This window comes from Ptychodera flava, chromosome 6 (assembly GCF_041260155.1).
Source record: "Ptychodera flava strain L36383 chromosome 6, AS_Pfla_20210202, whole genome shotgun sequence".
Lineage (NCBI taxonomy): Eukaryota > Metazoa > Hemichordata > Enteropneusta > Ptychoderidae > Ptychodera > Ptychodera flava.
The window spans coordinates 27,009,933-27,028,235 of NC_091933.1; the positions used below are offsets into that span (position 1 = coordinate 27,009,933).

General features: G+C 34.3%; 1 protein-coding gene across 1 annotated transcript in view; it reads left to right on the forward strand.

Moving 5' to 3' along the window:
* LOC139135354 (plexin-A4-like) overlaps window positions 1-18,303 on the forward strand; it is a 105,005-nt gene that overhangs the window by 24,494 nt on the left and 62,208 nt on the right. Inside the window, exons 5-7 of the mRNA XM_070702706.1 lie at window positions 240-340; window positions 4,256-4,389; window positions 5,216-5,374. The gene's annotated coding sequence lies outside the window, so the exon portion shown is untranslated. The remainder of the gene's footprint in view (window positions 1-239; window positions 341-4,255; window positions 4,390-5,215; window positions 5,375-18,303) is intronic.

The following is an 18,303-nucleotide window of genomic DNA, read 5'->3' on the forward strand; positions in this document are numbered from 1 at the left end:
GGCAGCCATTACATGTATATGCATGTCCAAAACAATTGGCAATAAACATTTAATTTTAGTCTTTCATTTTAAAGATTTTACTTCCTTAGTCAATATGACAGTCCTTTTAAAGAATAATTTTGCCAAAATGTCAGTTACAACTTCCTGAACTACTGCAACTTGATGATGTTATATCAGACATTGAGTAAATGAATAAACGTAATTCAGTTTACACTTTTACTAAATTCAAATACATGTAGGTACACAAAGTTAAAGTTGAAGATTGCAGTCAGTACACAACATGTGAGTCATGCTTTGCATCACAAGATCCTTACTGTGGATGGTGCTCTCTAGAGAGAAGGTATTTGAAATTTTGATACCATATATCATGGTTAAGCATATTTGCCTCCTTAAAGCGATACCGAAGGATTCTTATTGCTAAGCAAAGGTTGCTAAGGGCAATTTCCAAAATCAATCAAAATGCAAAGTTTTCATGGTTTTCTTTGCATAATAAAGATTTACAGAACCATACAATTCCAAAAGACGCAGGTTTGTCGCGCGATTGGCCAGTGACGTCACACATATACAAATTTTCACAGCTGTACTTTAAAACGTTTCAGCTCCTACAAATTTGCACCACATTTTCCAAAATTTCAAAATGTTACACATGAGATAATTGTTTAGAGCCCCTAGCATGGATTATGTTATCTGTTCAAGTACAAACGATTTTTGAACAGGAAAATATCTACTGTGTCATTTTGTGAAATTTTGAAGGGTTTTACGGCGATATCTCATAAACGGTCCGGAATTTTTAGAAACGCATGCTTATCTATATTCTCATGTATGACTTCAATAATCCTACCAAAAGTCAGCTAAATTGGTTTACAATTGAGAGAGTTGAAAGATTTTGAGCATTTTCAAAATACCAGGAGTCGAAAATCCATAGAAAACAACGGAACGGTAAGATTTTGCATGGGCAAAGTGCGCGTTTGGAACATTGCCTGCCATAGCAACCAACACCCGCTTTGAATCCTTCGGTATCGCCTCAAACCTTATGCAAAGTCTCAGCTAGTGTACCTTACAGCTTACCACATTTCATAACCCTTTGAGTCAATATAGGAATTTCTGGAAATTTCTCTGCATCAGTTCAATGTCATTACTTCACAGTAAGTGAGGCTACCCAAAATACTCCATGATCAGTACACACGGAGATCGCTCATTGAACTGAAGAAATTTCTTCTGTACATAGAACAGCTCAGTCAATATTTCAAAATTCTGACAACATTTTTTTGATAAATATAATTTCTTATTTCACACTGTGAATAATGAGAAGAATATTCCCTTTTCTAGGGGAGGAGATAGCAATTTTGTAATTTTGTTAACATATATTTTTGACAACCATACACAATATTTTTAAGGAAATTAAGGGAATAAGTTGCATCTGTGCTGGCAAATGAAAGGGGCATTGAGTTTTTTAATGTTCATGACAAAAGAAATTTGTGTGTCTGACAGGTGGTATGATGAGACCATCTTAGTTGCTGATAACTTTACCTTGACAAGTTAGACTAAGTGTACAATCTTTAGCACCTTCAAACATTGACTTCCTGTTCAATTTAGTCTCAAATTTTAAACACAAGCAATAGTTTTGGAGTATCCTTGACATTATATTCTAAGTATCAAATTGTTCAGAAATTGATAAAATTCGATAAGCCCAAAACAATATCTGAGTGCACACATCAAGGGGAATTATGGGTAGCCTCACTTACTGTGTACTTGTAACATGTAGAATTTTCTGTCATCAGAGAGAATTTCTTGAGTTTGTGCCATACATTACATTGTTAAATGTCTAGATGTATTCAGACCACATTCAGGCACAAACACAATGTGTACCTGATCACTTGTCACTCTACTTCTGATTACAATCCAATGATAGATTTATAACAACTATTAAAGTGAGAATATTTATGCAATGGTACAAGTATGAAAATCCATGTTACTTTTAAATATGGATGCTCTGAGTTTGCAATCAGGTAACCTTTTTGGTTGCGATACTTAGTTTATTGTCGTCTTATCATTGGTTGAGGACAATTTTCATAGACTAGTAATTTAGTGTTTCTTTTTTGTATGTGCATCACTCGTTGTAAGCTCTCTTGTTCACACATGGAAGCTAATGTTGCAGCAATGTGTGTCTGTCTGTGTGTATATGTATAGTATCTGTCTGTAGGTTGCATATTTTATGCTTTGTGCATAATTTATGATTGTAAAACTGACTTACACTGACAACAGCCTCACAATATTTGATGAGATTTGCTGCAAATGTTGATCACACTAGGATATATCAGTGGTGAAAGATATTTAGGGATGACATGAAAGTTGATTGTAAATTGCATATTTTATGCACTTTCCTAATTAGGGATATATCTGGATTTACCTGACCAAAGTTCATGAAACTTGCTTCAATAATGTGAAAACCCAACACCAGATATGAACTGAAAATGCTCACGTGTTTCATTATATATTGCAGTTATGTGTAAATTTGAACCTTTGCCACATGTTTGCAACTTCATTGAAAGTATTATGATCAACATAATGAACAATGTTCACCGCCGATTAATTCTAAAAGGTCATGGAGTACAAATATGTAATAGAAATAAAATGAAATAAAAATATTAAATTAAAAGTTCTTTGACTGCTGTCGTTGTATCACTACTTTATATAGCAAGTGTAATTACCATTGGCCAAATCCTTCAAGTCATATATGCCGAACTGTGAAAGCTCATTAGATATGCAAATTATAAATTACCTGAAATGAAAATGTGAAATGACTTTCGATATTGTTTTAACCTGGTATGATCATCAATGTACATAGCATGTTTTGCCAACTTTGATCAAGTGAATCCCAGGATATATCGGATTCCATAATTAGAAAGATCATTGAAAATGCAAATTAGGAATTGCCTGGAGAAAAATGCTTGATGACTTTCAATAATGTTGTATCATAGTATCTTTAATGTATGTTTCATCAACTTTGGTCCAGTCCATTCAGATATATATCCCTAATTAGCAAAGTTCATTAGATATGTAACTTAGGAATTGGCTGAAGTAAAAATGCTTAATGATTTTCAATAATGTTGTATCATAGTGTCTTCAATATACGTAGCAAGTTTTGTCAACTTTGGTCAAGTCAATTCAGATATATATCCCTAATTAGGAAAGTTCATTAAATATGCAAATTCGGAATTGGCTGAAGTAAAAATGCTTAATGACTTTCAAGAATGTTGTATCATAGTATCTTCAATACATGTAGCAAGTTTCATCAACTTTGGTCAAATCAATTCAAATATATATCCCTAATTGGCAAAGTTCATTAAATATTCAAATTAGCTATCTGGTGAAGTTAAAATGCTTAATGACTTTCAATAATGTTAATCATAGAATCTTCAATATACATACCAAATTTGGTCAATTTTGATCAAGTCAAATCAGATATATATCCCAAATTAGAAAAGTTGATTAAATATGCAAATTAGTGACTATCTTTCATGTCACCCCTTAATGGTTCCCACTGCTGATATATCTTGGTGTGATCAACATTTGTAGCAAATCTCATCAAATTGTGTGCAGTCGTTTTTAATATATATAATTTTTTTTCTAAAATCATCAATTATGCAAATGGGCAAAAATATGCAAGCCACTGTGACCCACCAAAAACTAATCAGTTCTTGCCATTTGCTAACTGAATCTATGTACCAGATTTGATTCTGATCTGATCAGCCATTTTTGAGATATCGGACCAACAGACAGACACACAGACAGACAGACAGACATCGCTGCGACATATGCTCACGTGTGTTAACACGTGAGCAAAAAATGCTCAATCATCAAGATGTTACTACTAGTTACTGTTATTCTTCATGATATTGATCATAACAATTTCAATGAGGTTATAAACTTGTGAGAAAAGTTAAAAATTTACAGTTGAACCACAAGACATACTGAAATATGGGAGCATTTTCATTTTATTTCTGGTTTGTTGTAATCTAGTTTGGTGGCTAATGAGTAATTTTCCTTGTGTTTTTCTCATGTTAGTGGACTACATCAGCTCATCAATTTATGTGCATAAATTGTTTTATATGTATCTCTTTTCTCTCAAAAAAGAGTAGAGGGGAATATAACCACTATACTTGGCAAGTTATGTGGATCAGTCTTGAGTTCAGTAGCACAGTAAATTTCATCGACTCAACCATGTATATTTTGTTTCTATTTCCTTTCACAGATGTTCTCTGTATTCAGACTGCCCCTGAGTGATCAAAGTCTAAGATGGATTGATGTGTTTTCCCCTAACTCTACCTGTGTAACATTACATCAGTTGAACCTACCGACAGCTCACCTATAACCATTCAAGACAAGGTTAGAAAATCTTTAAAATTTGTAAACCAAGCATCCATGTTATACACTAATGACATGTTGGTGAACTCAGTGAGTAGAGTACGTTATCTAGTTTCACACATATGTTTCTTTTGCAACAAGTTCAACACATCAATATTTTGAAACTTTTTCAAATTGATGTCCTGATAGAAAGTACAGGATGTTATGACTTAAATTATTAGACGTACAGTTATACATGTCAATGGTATGAATAAATCTGTAGCCACCTGACAGTCCAAAAGGAATGAATATCAGCATAATTTGGCTTTGTCCAAATATTTTCATGATGTCAGCAGTGACATGTTCTACCTGGTCTTGAAGTATTACAGGTTTTCAAGTGTGTCAGACTGTTTCCTGTGAATTATTTATATTGGGAAAAACAAACAAAATGTGCAAGCACCAAGATGTCAGTGTCCAAAGTAACACCAAGTGCACAGGGATGAAGATAGTTTCATCAGAGAATGAAACTAAAATTGAAATTAAAGTCACTGTCGCCAATGCCAACACTAGCTGTATATTTTATCCCATTGAGCCCTGACCCCCAATTGTTAGCCTACTATATGCAAATAATCTGATCATGGTGCAAAGAGTTCAATAAAAAGATTATGAAGCAAGTCATAGTTTGAAAAGCAGTGAATGATTTCCCCAGAAAAATTTGAAATTGTGAAAAATGAAAATGCTTTCACTTGTGGATTTAAGTTGGGCAAGGAGTCTCCGTTGACCGACTTCAGATTCTCAGCCCTATTATTAAAGTCACTTACAATTTAATGAAAGCAAATTTTTTTGTTCTTGTCTATTTTCTCTCAAGATAACAGTAACAGTTGCCCAACTTCCCCACTGGAGAATCAGGAAAAGTACCAGTGTTATTTTAATGACAATTTTGTATCAGAAGCTGATAAAACTGGCAATCAGTTAACCTGTGACACTCTCAACATTACAGACAGGCCTGGAATACCACCAGGAGAAGGTAAATATGTCATATTGTACTTTAGACCAGAAAGAATTAAAGGATTGTAATTGCAAAGGTGGCTACTTATTTTTTCTTCATTTTCTTATTGTTTTGCAAAAATGTACAAATTCAGCTTGTGTTAAGACAAAGATGAAAATAAAATAACAATTATTTTTAGCTACTATAGACTATAGTCTATAGAAGCTATTGGGATGGGTATCCGTCCGGCGTCAGTCTGTATGTATGTATGTATGTATGTATGTATGTATGTATGTATGTCCGTTTGTGAGGCGTCCGTCCCACTCAAATATCTTGAGAACCGCGGCACTTACTGATTTGATATTTATTGTGTAGATGAAAAATATGATTTTGAGAAACTATTTTTTTTAATTTTTAGCTCCCATAGCCATATGTATATATGGCAATGGAAGCTATTCTTATAGGCTAGGGAAATGTCTGTATGTCTGTATGTCTGTATGTCTGTATGTCTGTCCGTCAACATCAAAAACTCCAAAACCGCTGCACATTTCATCCTGATATTTGGTGTGTACATGGATGATGGGCTGTAGATGAGATTTTGTTCAAATGAAGTTGTCATTGCCAAAAATATGCAAATTAAGTGAAAAAATGTAAAAACAGTCAAAATTGAAAATCTCAATAACCACTGAGCAGATTACATGAAAAATTAGCATGTAAGTACTTTGGGCTGACCTGAAATAATTGTGCTTTTTTTGATTTTTTGATATTGTTGAAAATATACAAATTAGTGCCAAAAAGGCATTTTTGGTAAAAAATCTCCTTCTTCATAATGCTGGTCAGACAGCTTTGATATTTGGTATACAGGTCCCTATGGATAACCCAACTTGGATTTGTTCAAATTGTGATGAAATATTCAAATCTGTATTTTTAAGGAATTTTTTTGTCATTTTTGGTCAAAAATTTATTTCATCAAAACCGCTCGTCTGACAGCTTTGATATTTGGTATACAGGTCCCTAGGGATAACCCAATTTGGATTTGTTCAAATTGTGATGAAATATGCAAATCTGTATTTTTAAGGAATTTTTTTGTCATTTTTGGTCAAAAATTTATTTCATCAAAACTGCTCGTCTGACAGCTTTGATATTTGGTATACAGGTTCCTACAGATAAACTAAATATGATATATAGAATATATGATGAAATCTGCAATTTTGTATTTTTTGTGCAATTTTTGACATTTTTGGTCAAAAAATGTGTTTCTCAAAAACTACTTGTCTGATGCCTTTGATATTTGGTATACAGGTTCCTGGGGGTTCTCTTAGTGTGATATAGTGAAATTTGATGAAATCTTCAATTTTTAGCTACTATAGACTATAGTCTATAGAAGCTATTGGGATGGGTATCCGTCCGGCGTCCGTCGTCAGTCTGTATGTATGTATGTATGTATGTATGTATGTCCGTTTGTGAGGCGTCCGTCCACTCAAATATCTTGAGAACCGCAGTACTTACTGATTTGATATTTGTTGTGTAGATGAAAAATATGATTTTGAGAAACTATTTTTTTTAACTTTTTGATATTGTTGAAAATAGGCAAATTAATGCCAAAAAAGGTGTTTTTGGTAAAAAATCTTCTTCTTCATAACCGCTGGTCAGACAGCTTTGTTATTTGGTATACAGGTCCCTAGGGATAACCCAACTTAGATTTGTTCAAATTGTGATAAAATATGCAAATGTGTATTTTTAAGGAATTTTTTTGTCATTTTTGGTCAAAATTTGAGTTACATTGTATGGAATTCTTGTACTGTATAAACCCTATCAATTCACCCAGAAAAAAATAATTAATATGATTTTAAATAATTGAATTAATTAGGAAATCATCTAAGCCAAAATAATTTAGTGTGGAATTTTCAGAAATTTCAACTTTTTTTGACAGTTCATAGTGAAATGCTTACCATCTTGGAGGATGAAAACATGTAAAGGCAACTTTCCTGAATCCCAACTTTGATATATCCTGAACACCATTTATGTTATCTAAAGAAATTGCTCATAATAGTTTGTCATGATAGGATGGTCAAATAAATAGAGATAGAGAAAGTTCTAATTTCCATTTATGGTTGACTTGGTAAGGATAAAATAAGATTACTTTTTGAGGAAAAAAACAGAGTGGTCAATTAAAAGAGTGGTCAAAGTGATGGGGTTTTTATGGTAAAGCTGGGCTGTAAGATTCCTCATGTGCTATTTATAGCACTTATGCAATCTGTGTAAACAGTGCAATGAGAGTGTAACATGATTCCCTATAATGTTTTTGGTGACCTTGAACTTCTTAAGTTTCAAACATTTGTCTCAAGTGTGCTTTCTCTGAGTATGTACAATCTTAACTTATTCAACAGAACTTACAATGTTAATTTGAAAGTTAAAATGTGCTTGGTTAATAGGATGAAAATAATATATTAAAAGATAACCAGCTCAAGATTCTTTATAACCTGACAGATATGCTGTTTTTTTATGACGTAAATCTTGATTTATGCAAGTCTTGTTTCCTTTAATTAGAATGTACTTAACTCTCGTTTATTTGCTATTGTAGACTAATATAGTATGATGAAATATGCAAATCTGTATTTTTATGGATTTTTTTCCCATTTTTGGTCAGGCCATCCTGAAATGAGCTATCAAAGATATCCACCTTCTTCATCAATACATGTGTCACAAAAGGTTATTCTCTACATAACACAGCAGAGCTCTGTGAGTCGCTTGTTTTTTCAAAACCGCTGATCAGACAGCTTTAATATTTGGTTTACAGGTCCGTAGGATGACCTTAGTGAGATAATTTCATACAGTCAGGAAAAACTTAATTTTGTATCCATGTCTATAGTAGCTTCAGGGACTTTGGCCCTATGTTTGTATTTTTGGGTCAATTTTTGCCGTTTTTGGTCAAAATATTTGTTTCTCAAAAGTTATTCATGTGATAGCTTTGATATTTGGTATACATTTTTATACATAATTATGATGAAATCATCAATTTTGTATTTTTGCAGCTAATTTTGCCATTTTAGGTCAGGCCATCCTGAAATGAGCTATCAAAGATCTCAACCATCTTCATCAATACATATGTCACAAAAAGTTGCTCTCTACATAACACAGCAGAGCTCTGTCGACTATTGGGTCGCTTGTTTTTTTCAAAACCGCTGGTCAGACAGCTTTAATATTTTGTTAACAGGTCCCTAGGATGACCTTAGTGAGATGATTTCATACAGTCAGGAAATACTTAATTTTGTATCCATGTCTATAGTAGCTTCAGGGACATTGGCCCTATGTTTAAGATAATGTTGTGATTCAGTAAGCATTTGAAATGGTAAACTGTATTTGGTGTTGAAATGCGGTAAAAAATAATGAGAAAACATAGCTGAGGTGATTTCAGCAGGTTTGGTTTCCAACAAATATATTCAAAGTTTTTTTCAATGTTAAAGAGTGATGGAAGGGGGAGGGGGGGGTCCTGGCAGATTTTGAAAAAAATCCAAACAAATGTCAATAAAAAAATCAGCCACAGAAGGTTTGTCAAAAAGAAAAGGTGGGATAGTGGGAAAAAAAGAATGTACAGTGTATCGGATAAAAAGATGTTCCTCATCAATCTTCCAGACAACCCCCTTTTATCAAATGGTACACCCCTGATGTATTTTTGTGTGCCATTAAACATGCAGTGTATTTTAGTTTAAGATGTCAATCAAGTTAGGTAAGGATTTGAAAGGAATAGTCAAGTTCACCACAGTTTAACTTTATCTCTTGTGTCATCATCCTTGTGTAATTGGTTAAGTTTGTAAGTTGCTCCAGATGTGGATGTACCAGCTGTTCTGGAAGAAAACAATGTTTACTTTTCCCTATAGGGTTTCTGAGTTAATGATTGCATGTTGAAATCTCTCCATGTATCTGGTGCATGGGCAAAATGTAAATATTGGTTGCATGTTATGTATTTCAGTCTATGTCAAATATTGTAAATGAAAAATCAAGAACAGTTTGCTGTGTGCTTGTAAAAGATAACATGTATGTCAATACATATTAAAACTGCCTTGCAGTTTGATTGTCTTAAAAATTATCACAGAATTAGAAAACGAAAAGAAACTAATCAAATTGCTGTAACATATTCACCCTCAGTGTCTGTAGGCCTATACTTAACTATTTTATCATTACATTCAGCTTTTTGTTATATCTTTATCACTCTCCATGGGCCTTAGGCACACTTGGGGTCAATGTCATCACTCTGTGCCAGTCTGTGAATGTCAGTCTGTCTGTATTTTTTAGGCCCATGTTTCATACAATTGGTGGTTTGTTTTGATAACTTTATTTGGTATATAGGGATAACCTAGCAATACAATTTTTTGACAAAATGTGACATGACTTCGGTGACCTTTGACCTCAAATATACATATTTGTCCATAACTCAGTAACCACAAGTGCTACACCCTTCATGTATGGTATGATGGGACACCTTATGATGCCACATATTGTACCTCATTAATTATGTGCATATCTAATTTTGAGCAAGCCAATAGAGCCAAAGGTCTGATTTTTGATATATAGGGATAAACTATAGGAGAGAATTTTTTTGACAAAATGTAATGTGACCTCGGTGACCTTTGACCTCAGATATACATATTTGTCCATAACTCAGTAACCACAAGTGCTACACCCTTCATATCTGGTATGATTGGACACCTTATGATGCCACATATTGTAGCTCATTAATTATGCACATATCTCATTCTGAGCAAGCCAATAGAGCTGGATGTCTGATTTTTGGTATAAAGGGATAACTATAGGAGAGAATTTTTTTGACTAAATGTCATGTGACCTTGATGACCTTTTACCTAAAATATATGTTTATGTCAATAAATAAGTAATCACAAGTGCTATGTCCTTTGTATTTAGTAGGATGGGAGACCTTATGACAACACACGCTTTACCTCATTAATTTTGCACACATCTAATTCTGGGCAAGTGAATAGAGCTAGAGGTCTGATTTTTTGGCATATAGGGATTAATTAGCAATATAATTTTTTTTTCAAAATGTCATGTAACCTCAATGACCTTTGACCTTGATTATACTATATATGCATATCTCAATAACCACAAGTTCTATACCCTCCAATTTTGATAGGATATTAGACCTTAAGATGTCACATCTTGTACCTCAATTATTATGCGCATATGTATTTCTTGGCTGTCCAATACTGCTAGAGGTCTGATCTTTTTTCCCGATTTAGAACCATAACTTAGACATGCCTCATGTGTTTCAAATTGGGAACAACGACATAGACCTATTTTCCCATAGATCTCAACATATACACTCCAGTGATACTTCTTAATGACCACATTTCCCTGCCCCATCAAGACTAATACTCCTATTACAAGTGGGGACTGTCATTGTCAATGACTTTTTAGTTAATGGTTGTATCACAGTATTCGATATTTCTAATTCTGTATTTTTTCCATTTTATGTTCTGAATAAATACATTAAACATATTTCACTGTCTCCAGTACACTACATTTAAGTATTTTCACTTCATGCACTTTATCCCTTTCACACATGTTCAAATATCTGACCAGAGAACAAACACTAAATAGTCCAGGATGGGAGCTACAGTGTCATTGACGCTATTTTTTGATATTGTTGAAAATAGGCAAATTAATGCCAAAAAAGGCGTTTTTGGTAAAAAATCTTCTTCTTCATAACCGCTGGTCAGACAGCTTTGTTATTTGGTATACAGGTCCCTAGGGATAACCCAACTTAGATTTGTTCAAATTGTGATGAAATATGCAAATGTGTATTTTTTAGGAATTTTTTTGTCATTTTTGGTCAAAATTTGACTTACATTGTATGTAATTCTTGTACTGTATAAACCCTATCAATTCACCCAGAAAAAAATAATTAATATGATTTTAAATAATTGAATTAATTAGGAAATCATCAAAGCCAAAATAATTTTAGTGTGGAATCATCAGAAAGTTCAACTTTTTTTGACAGTTCATTGTGAAATGCTTACCATCTTGGGGATTAAAACATGTAAAGGCAACTTTCCTGAATCCCAACTTTGATATATTCTGACCGTCATTTATTGTGCCCTGTATGTTATCTAAAAGAAATTGCTCATAATAGTTTGTCATGATAGGGTGGTCAAATAAATAGAGATAGAGAAAGTTCTAATTTCCATTTATGGTTGACTTGGTAAGGATAAAATAAAATTACTTTTGAGGAAAAAATAGAGTGGTCAATTAAAAGAGTGGTCAAAGTGATAGGGTTTTATGGTAAAGCTGGGCTGTAAGATTCCTCATGAGCTATTTTTGGCAATTATGCAATCTGTGTGAACAGTGCAATGAAAGTGTTACATGATTCCTTATAAGCTTTTGATGACCTTGAACTTCTTAAGTTTCAAACATTTGTCTCTTCAGTGTGCTTTCTGTGAGTACGTACAGTCTCAACTTATTCAACAGAACTTACTTACAATGTTAATTTGAAAGTTAAAATGTGCTTGGTTAATACATGTAGGATGAAAATACTGATATTAAAAGATAACCAGCTCAAGATTCTTTATAACCTGACAGATATGCTGTTTTTTATGACGTAAATCTTGATTGAAGCAAGTCTTGTTTACTATAATTAGAATGTAATAAACTCTCATTTATTAGCTACTATAGACTACCGTATTCCTCCGATTCTAAGACCCCTTTTCAGAACCAAAGATGACGAAAAAGATATGGGGGGTCTAAAAAACGGATGTCACCGCAAAATCGAACGTCGAAGTTAATTTATGCTAATTTATGCGATGTTATGCAAATTTTTATGCCAATGATTTTTTGATTCACGCTACAGACAACTCATACTTTGTGATATCGACTCATGCCATGCTGTGTAGATACTGGCAGTCAAATCTGTACAAGTATAAATTAATGGAGATCCACAAGGTCTTGAAATATAATGTATTTGCCATACCTTCTTTTACTAAACAATACGATAGCAAAAAATCTTTGTATTTCGTGAATAGATAATCACCACGAAACTTTGTACAACAAGTACGTTCCTCAGCAGCAGCTCGCTCCCCATAGCATGGCCACAAAGGTCAGACAATGAGTGAAGGGAAAGTCCCTGAAGTTCCGCTGGCTGTGATTGGTCAATTTACGCAATAGGTCAAAGGTGTCAGTGCATGAGGTCAAGGTAAAATTCTGTTCAGTGGGATGGTGTCCGTCCGATGTTTTCTATGTACGATTTTCATTTACTGTACTCCTTAAATAAACGATCAATTACACGTCGTGAGTTTTATTATTTTGCTCCTAGTTTCAAAAAGTCTATCCGTATCTCGAAACGAAATGTGATCTTACGAACAGGCAGGCTCGAACAGGTAAAGTGTTGAGGCATCGGCTGGCCGAGACGAAAGATTGCTGCGCCAATCTGCTTTATATTTGATGTGTTGAATTTTGGCAATACACCTGAAGTTTTTTTATTACTTGTATCGATGACCGAAATGTCTCCTGATGTGGAATTCAGTCATCTATGATCAACTGTTCGGAATATGGTACGATCATGCACGTTTTTGTTCTAACTGTAAGTGTATAGGGCCGTTTAAGCTTATGAAGTTGGGTATTTTTCCCTCGCAAGACTTCGAAAGCGTGCATAATCTTGAAATCTGTTACACTATCGTTCTACTCATTGCTGGGACTAGTCCAGGAAAGGACACACACAAATGCCGTTCAAACAATAAATACCTTCATTACATGAGAAAAACTACAAAATTGATGAAACATAAACGGAAGAAATTCAAAGAATTTTCAGTTCATGCGCGGAAGAAACTTTGGATATCGCGTTTCGTTTGTCAACACAATAATTGCCCTCTTCATCTAAGTCAAACCAGTCGAAGTCGATATCGTCGTCATTAAGTCTTTTTGAAAGATTTTACGATGCCAATGATATTTCTATTTTCACTGGTTGCTTATACGGTAAAGTTGAACGTAAGAGAAAACTTTCAACTCTTCACAATGATCACAAAAGAAAACTTACGTAATAGAAATCTGTTGAAAAAATCTTATACTTTAATGGTAAATTTGAACGTAAGAGAAAACGTGCAGCTATTCACAATGATCACAAAAGATACCTTACCTGATAGAAAACTGTTGAAAAAATCTTTATAAGCACACCATTTAAAGAGCAACTTTTTATGTGCCGTAGTCTTTTGCCTCAGTAGTATGAAAACAAAAGTGTAAAAGTTGAGCGAAGCAAGTTCAAAGCTCGTGTCATTCACACGTCCCAAATTTTCTATTGATAACGGCAACAAAAGGATTTCCCGACATCGTCACAAGATCCTATAAAAATGCGTCGATTTATCGTAGACTTTATTTTCCGAAAAGTCATAAGACAGTGCATGGTCGTCATGGGCAAGAAAAAAAGTAATTATTAAAAACATTCTCGCTGTCGGCATGCCTAACTACCGTCGCAATCAGCTAGAACTTGGTTTGCCGTATGAACTTCGCCGAGATGCAAACAACATACACGATCGAAATGCTGTAGCCGTTGTTCAAGATGGTTGCAAAGTTGAAAGTTTGAAGCGAGATGCAGCACTCATACCGGGCACGGTTACTTTCGAATATCATCGATCGTGACGTGTCAGTCAACAAAAATACTACTTGAAGGCAAAGAAGAAAGCATTCATCCATTCTCCAAGAGTTGGCATGGCAGAGAAATGTCACGTCGGTGTTTTGGCAAATAATGCGGCTGTACCTCTGCTAAAGCAATCAGTCCGAGGTACTGTTTTCACCGTACATATTCACTAAAACAGACCAAATCATGCCGCTGACCAAAAAATGAAACGGCCCTTTTAAGGGCCACAACAGTCTCCAAAAAGAGAACTACTGAACCCAAACTTTTTTGTGTTTGTATGAGTGTAAATTGTGTTTGTTTGATCGTGATGAAATGAGCGAATCGTACTTGATCGACAAGTCCGAAAACCCGACGATCCTAAATGTTCATTTCATGGTAGCCAAATTGCATCGAAATGTTCGATTCGTACATAATCAGATGTTGAAAAATCTGCTTATTTGATGGTAGCAAAATGACAGTAACGAAAAGACGACATTGTACTAGATCGAGACGCTAAAAAATCCAACTCTTTTATATTGTTCATTTAGGTAGTGAAATCCAAGTGTAGTTTTATCGCCAGGAAATGATAGAACTGTTCCCGATTGACATGTTCCAAACCCCAACAATAGTGTGCGTGTGTGTGTGAGGTTTGATACTTCACTTTGACACTTGTTTGTGACTTTGATAAGCAGCGTAGGTGTTGTGGATATTCTGGTCCCATTACATGACAATGGCTCTATTGTTCCAGTCAAAATTCGGGTGTACCCCCCTGGGGGGTCTTATAAACGAACTAACAGGTAATTACGAATTGATAAAATAATCCTGGGGGTCTTATAAACGGGCGGGGTCTTAGAATCGGAGGAATACGGTAATATAATCTATAGAAGCTATTGGGATGGGGTATCCGTCCGGCGTCCACCATCAGTCTATGTATGTATGTATGTATGTATGTATGTATGTCCGTTTGTGAGGCGTCCGTCCACTCAAATATCTTGAGAACTGCAGTACTTACTGATTTGATATTTGTTGTGTGGATTATAATTTTGAAAAACTACTTTATTAATTTTTTGATATTGTTGAAAATATGCAAATTAGCGCCCAAAAAGGCGTTTTCGGTAAAAAATCTTCTTCTTCATAACCACTGGTCAGACAGCTTTGTTATTTGGTATACAGGTCCCTAGGGATAACCCAACTTAGATTTGTTAAAATTGTGATGATTTATGAATTTTTTTCCATTTTTGGTCAGGCCATCTGAAATGAGCTTTCAAAGATATCCACCTTCTTCATCAATACATGTGTCACAAAAGGTTATTCTCTACATAACACAGCAGAGCTCTGTCAACTGTTGAGTCGCTTGTTTTAGCTCACATTTGGTTATACCAATGTGAGTTTATCGTATAAGCTGAAGTCGATGGCGTCTGTATGTATGTATGTACAGTATGTCCGTCAACATCAAAAACACGCAAACCGCTGCAAATTTCAGCTTGGTATTTGGTGTGTGGATGCATCCTGGGCTATAGATGGGATTTGTTCAAATGAAGTCTGCATTGCCAAAATTATGCAAATGAGCTTACAAAATGTGAAAATGGTCAAGAATTAATATCTCGAGAACCGCTGTTTTGATTGCTTTGAAAATTTGTGTGCAAGTACCTTAGGTGAACCTTATACAGTTTTATGAATATTGTGAAGATATCCTTAATTTTGTATTTTTGCTGAATTTTTTGGTGATTTATCTCATTTTCAGTAAAAATTCTTTTTCTCTGAACCGCCTGCCCAATCACTCTCAAATTTGGTTTTGATGTTTGCGAGGGTGTTACTCTTCTAATTTGTTGAAATTATGACAAAATTAGGAAAATTACTATTTTGGAGCAATTTTGTCAATTAGGAAAATTACTATTTTGGAGCAATTTTGTCATTTTTGGTCAAAAAATCTTAAACAGTATTTTCTTTTTAAAACCCCTGGACAGACAGCTTTTATATTTGGTACACAGACGTACAGAGATGACAATAGTTAGATATGTGGAAATTGTCCTGAAATATACATTGTATTTTAAGACAATATTGTCATTTTTGGTCAAGAAAACTTGTTCTCAAAATTACTTGTTTGATAGCTTTGTAATTTGGTATAAAGCCCCGAGGGATGTTATTAGATAAATTTTCTGCTCAAAGTGTTGGGAAACGCCCAAATTTGTATATTTTAGGTAATTTTCTCAGTTTGTGACCTTAAATGACCTACACCAACCCAGGATATGTTGTGAGACAGTTTCGAAGGCTGTGAACATAATTTTGTCATATTTGGTATCAATTTGTAGGAAAATTTGATCCAGAAAACAAAGCTGAGGTGAATTTTTTCCTTGCAGACCAATTTTTGCAACTTTTCTATGTGAGACATACAAGAACTGATGAGAAATTTGGATCCAGGATAATTCCAGTAGTTGTAATCACCGCCCACATTGGAAGGCATTTCACCATCTGTAACTAACTTTAAGTGCTGTTTACATTAAAATGATAACACTCATAGCATTAATTAAAAACTTCCCAAGGTTGTAAATACATTTCCTGTAATCTGGCGTTATGTAATACCAAGGGATGGAACATTTGATATTCAGGAGGGGGTAGGGTCCAGAAGATTGATGAGGTAGCATTACTTTTTACCAGATCCCTTGTACATTTTTTTACCCGCTCCCACCTTTTCTTTTTATCAAGCTTTCTCTGTCTATTTTTTGTTGTGGACATTTGCTTATGTATTTAGGATCTGCTTGTCCCATTGCTATAGAAGTTGATATGCATGTTCCTAAAGATGACCTCCAGTACCTAAGTTGGAGACCTTATTTGCTTTTGTCATTCTTGTTTTTCCTGGTTTAAATATTTCTCAAATGGACCAATTCAAACCGAATGTGAGCACACTGTCCTTGACGGTATTTTTCTCTAAAACCGCTGATCAGACAGCTTTAATATTGGTTTACAAGTCCCTAGGATGACCTTAGTGAGATAATTTCATACAGTCAGGAAATACTTAATTTCGTATCCATGTCTATATAGTAGCTTCAGGGGCTTTGGCCCTATGTTTAAAAAATTATTTTTGACAATATTTATCAATCACGCTTTCAGAGTTAAAGAGAAAGTAATGATTGTCTTTTTCCACACTCTCTGTAAATTTAATATGTCACGCCACATTTTTCTGTTGACAATGTATGTCTCTGGTAGATGTGTAAGTATTGTTATTTTATACAAGGGGCAGGGCCTGCATTGTGCAGATAAAAGAACCAACAAATTCAGCTTCAAATACTTTGGCATTGTAATCTTGTTGCAAATGTTTTATTCATGGTCACAAACCTTATATTTTCATTGAATGTTTAAGGTGGAAACAATATTTTGGTTTTGTTTCCTACTCATTTCAATAATTCACTTACTGGCTTTGAAGGATTATCAAGGAAAAGTATGCTGGTTAGTGAAAAAATATTCTGCCTGCTGCCTAATAATGCCTTTGGAAACAGTTAATTTGATCATTTGTGTGTAGCATGCATGCCTATATTAACAGTTTGAGTTTGTAAATTCTAACTTTATTCAACAACCATTTGACAACCAACTTCCCAACACTTTTGTTTAGATTATTGACTTCATATGAATACCTGTAGCCATTTCTCCCCCTCCTGTGCCCATAATAATACCATAGAAAACATGAAACATAAACCGAAGGAAAAAAATTATGAGAGCAAAAGAGTTGATAATTGTTATTTCTTGTAGTTTCTTTGCAACAACAAATTGATAAGTGAAATATATGACTACAAATAGAAATAATTCATAGGGTATGTTCAGATTGATGTAAAAAATTGTTGAAAATCTCAAAGTGATGCAGCTTGATGTTGAGTAAGCTGAACTGAGGTATTAGAAATTTTGTATATGGAAAACCCTTTACAATGTCTCTTTCCTCCTTAAAAACGGGGACAGAATTCCTATTGTTGTCAACCAAGTGTCAAACATGTCCAACTATGCAAATTATGCACTTTGACTAACCTTTGTAGTGCTGTTGGAATCAACAGCACTACAAAGCTTATTGTTCCATTGGTACAATACAGATAACAATTGGTTCCTTTTTGCATAAGATTAGAGAAAAGTGACTGTCTAATAACAAGGAAACAGTGTTACAAGGAAGTTGTCCCATCTTCAACATAAGTGGTCAATGAAAGTAATGTTTGAAGTGGTGTAGTTTCTTGTCAACAAGGAGATTGTATATGCACAGCCATGAATCTGTTATCAATGGGACAATAAATTCTATTCAGTCTTTCTTCCACACATGTCAAAGTTGCATGCCAGGTTCATTTAAAAGTATTTTCATGCTGCC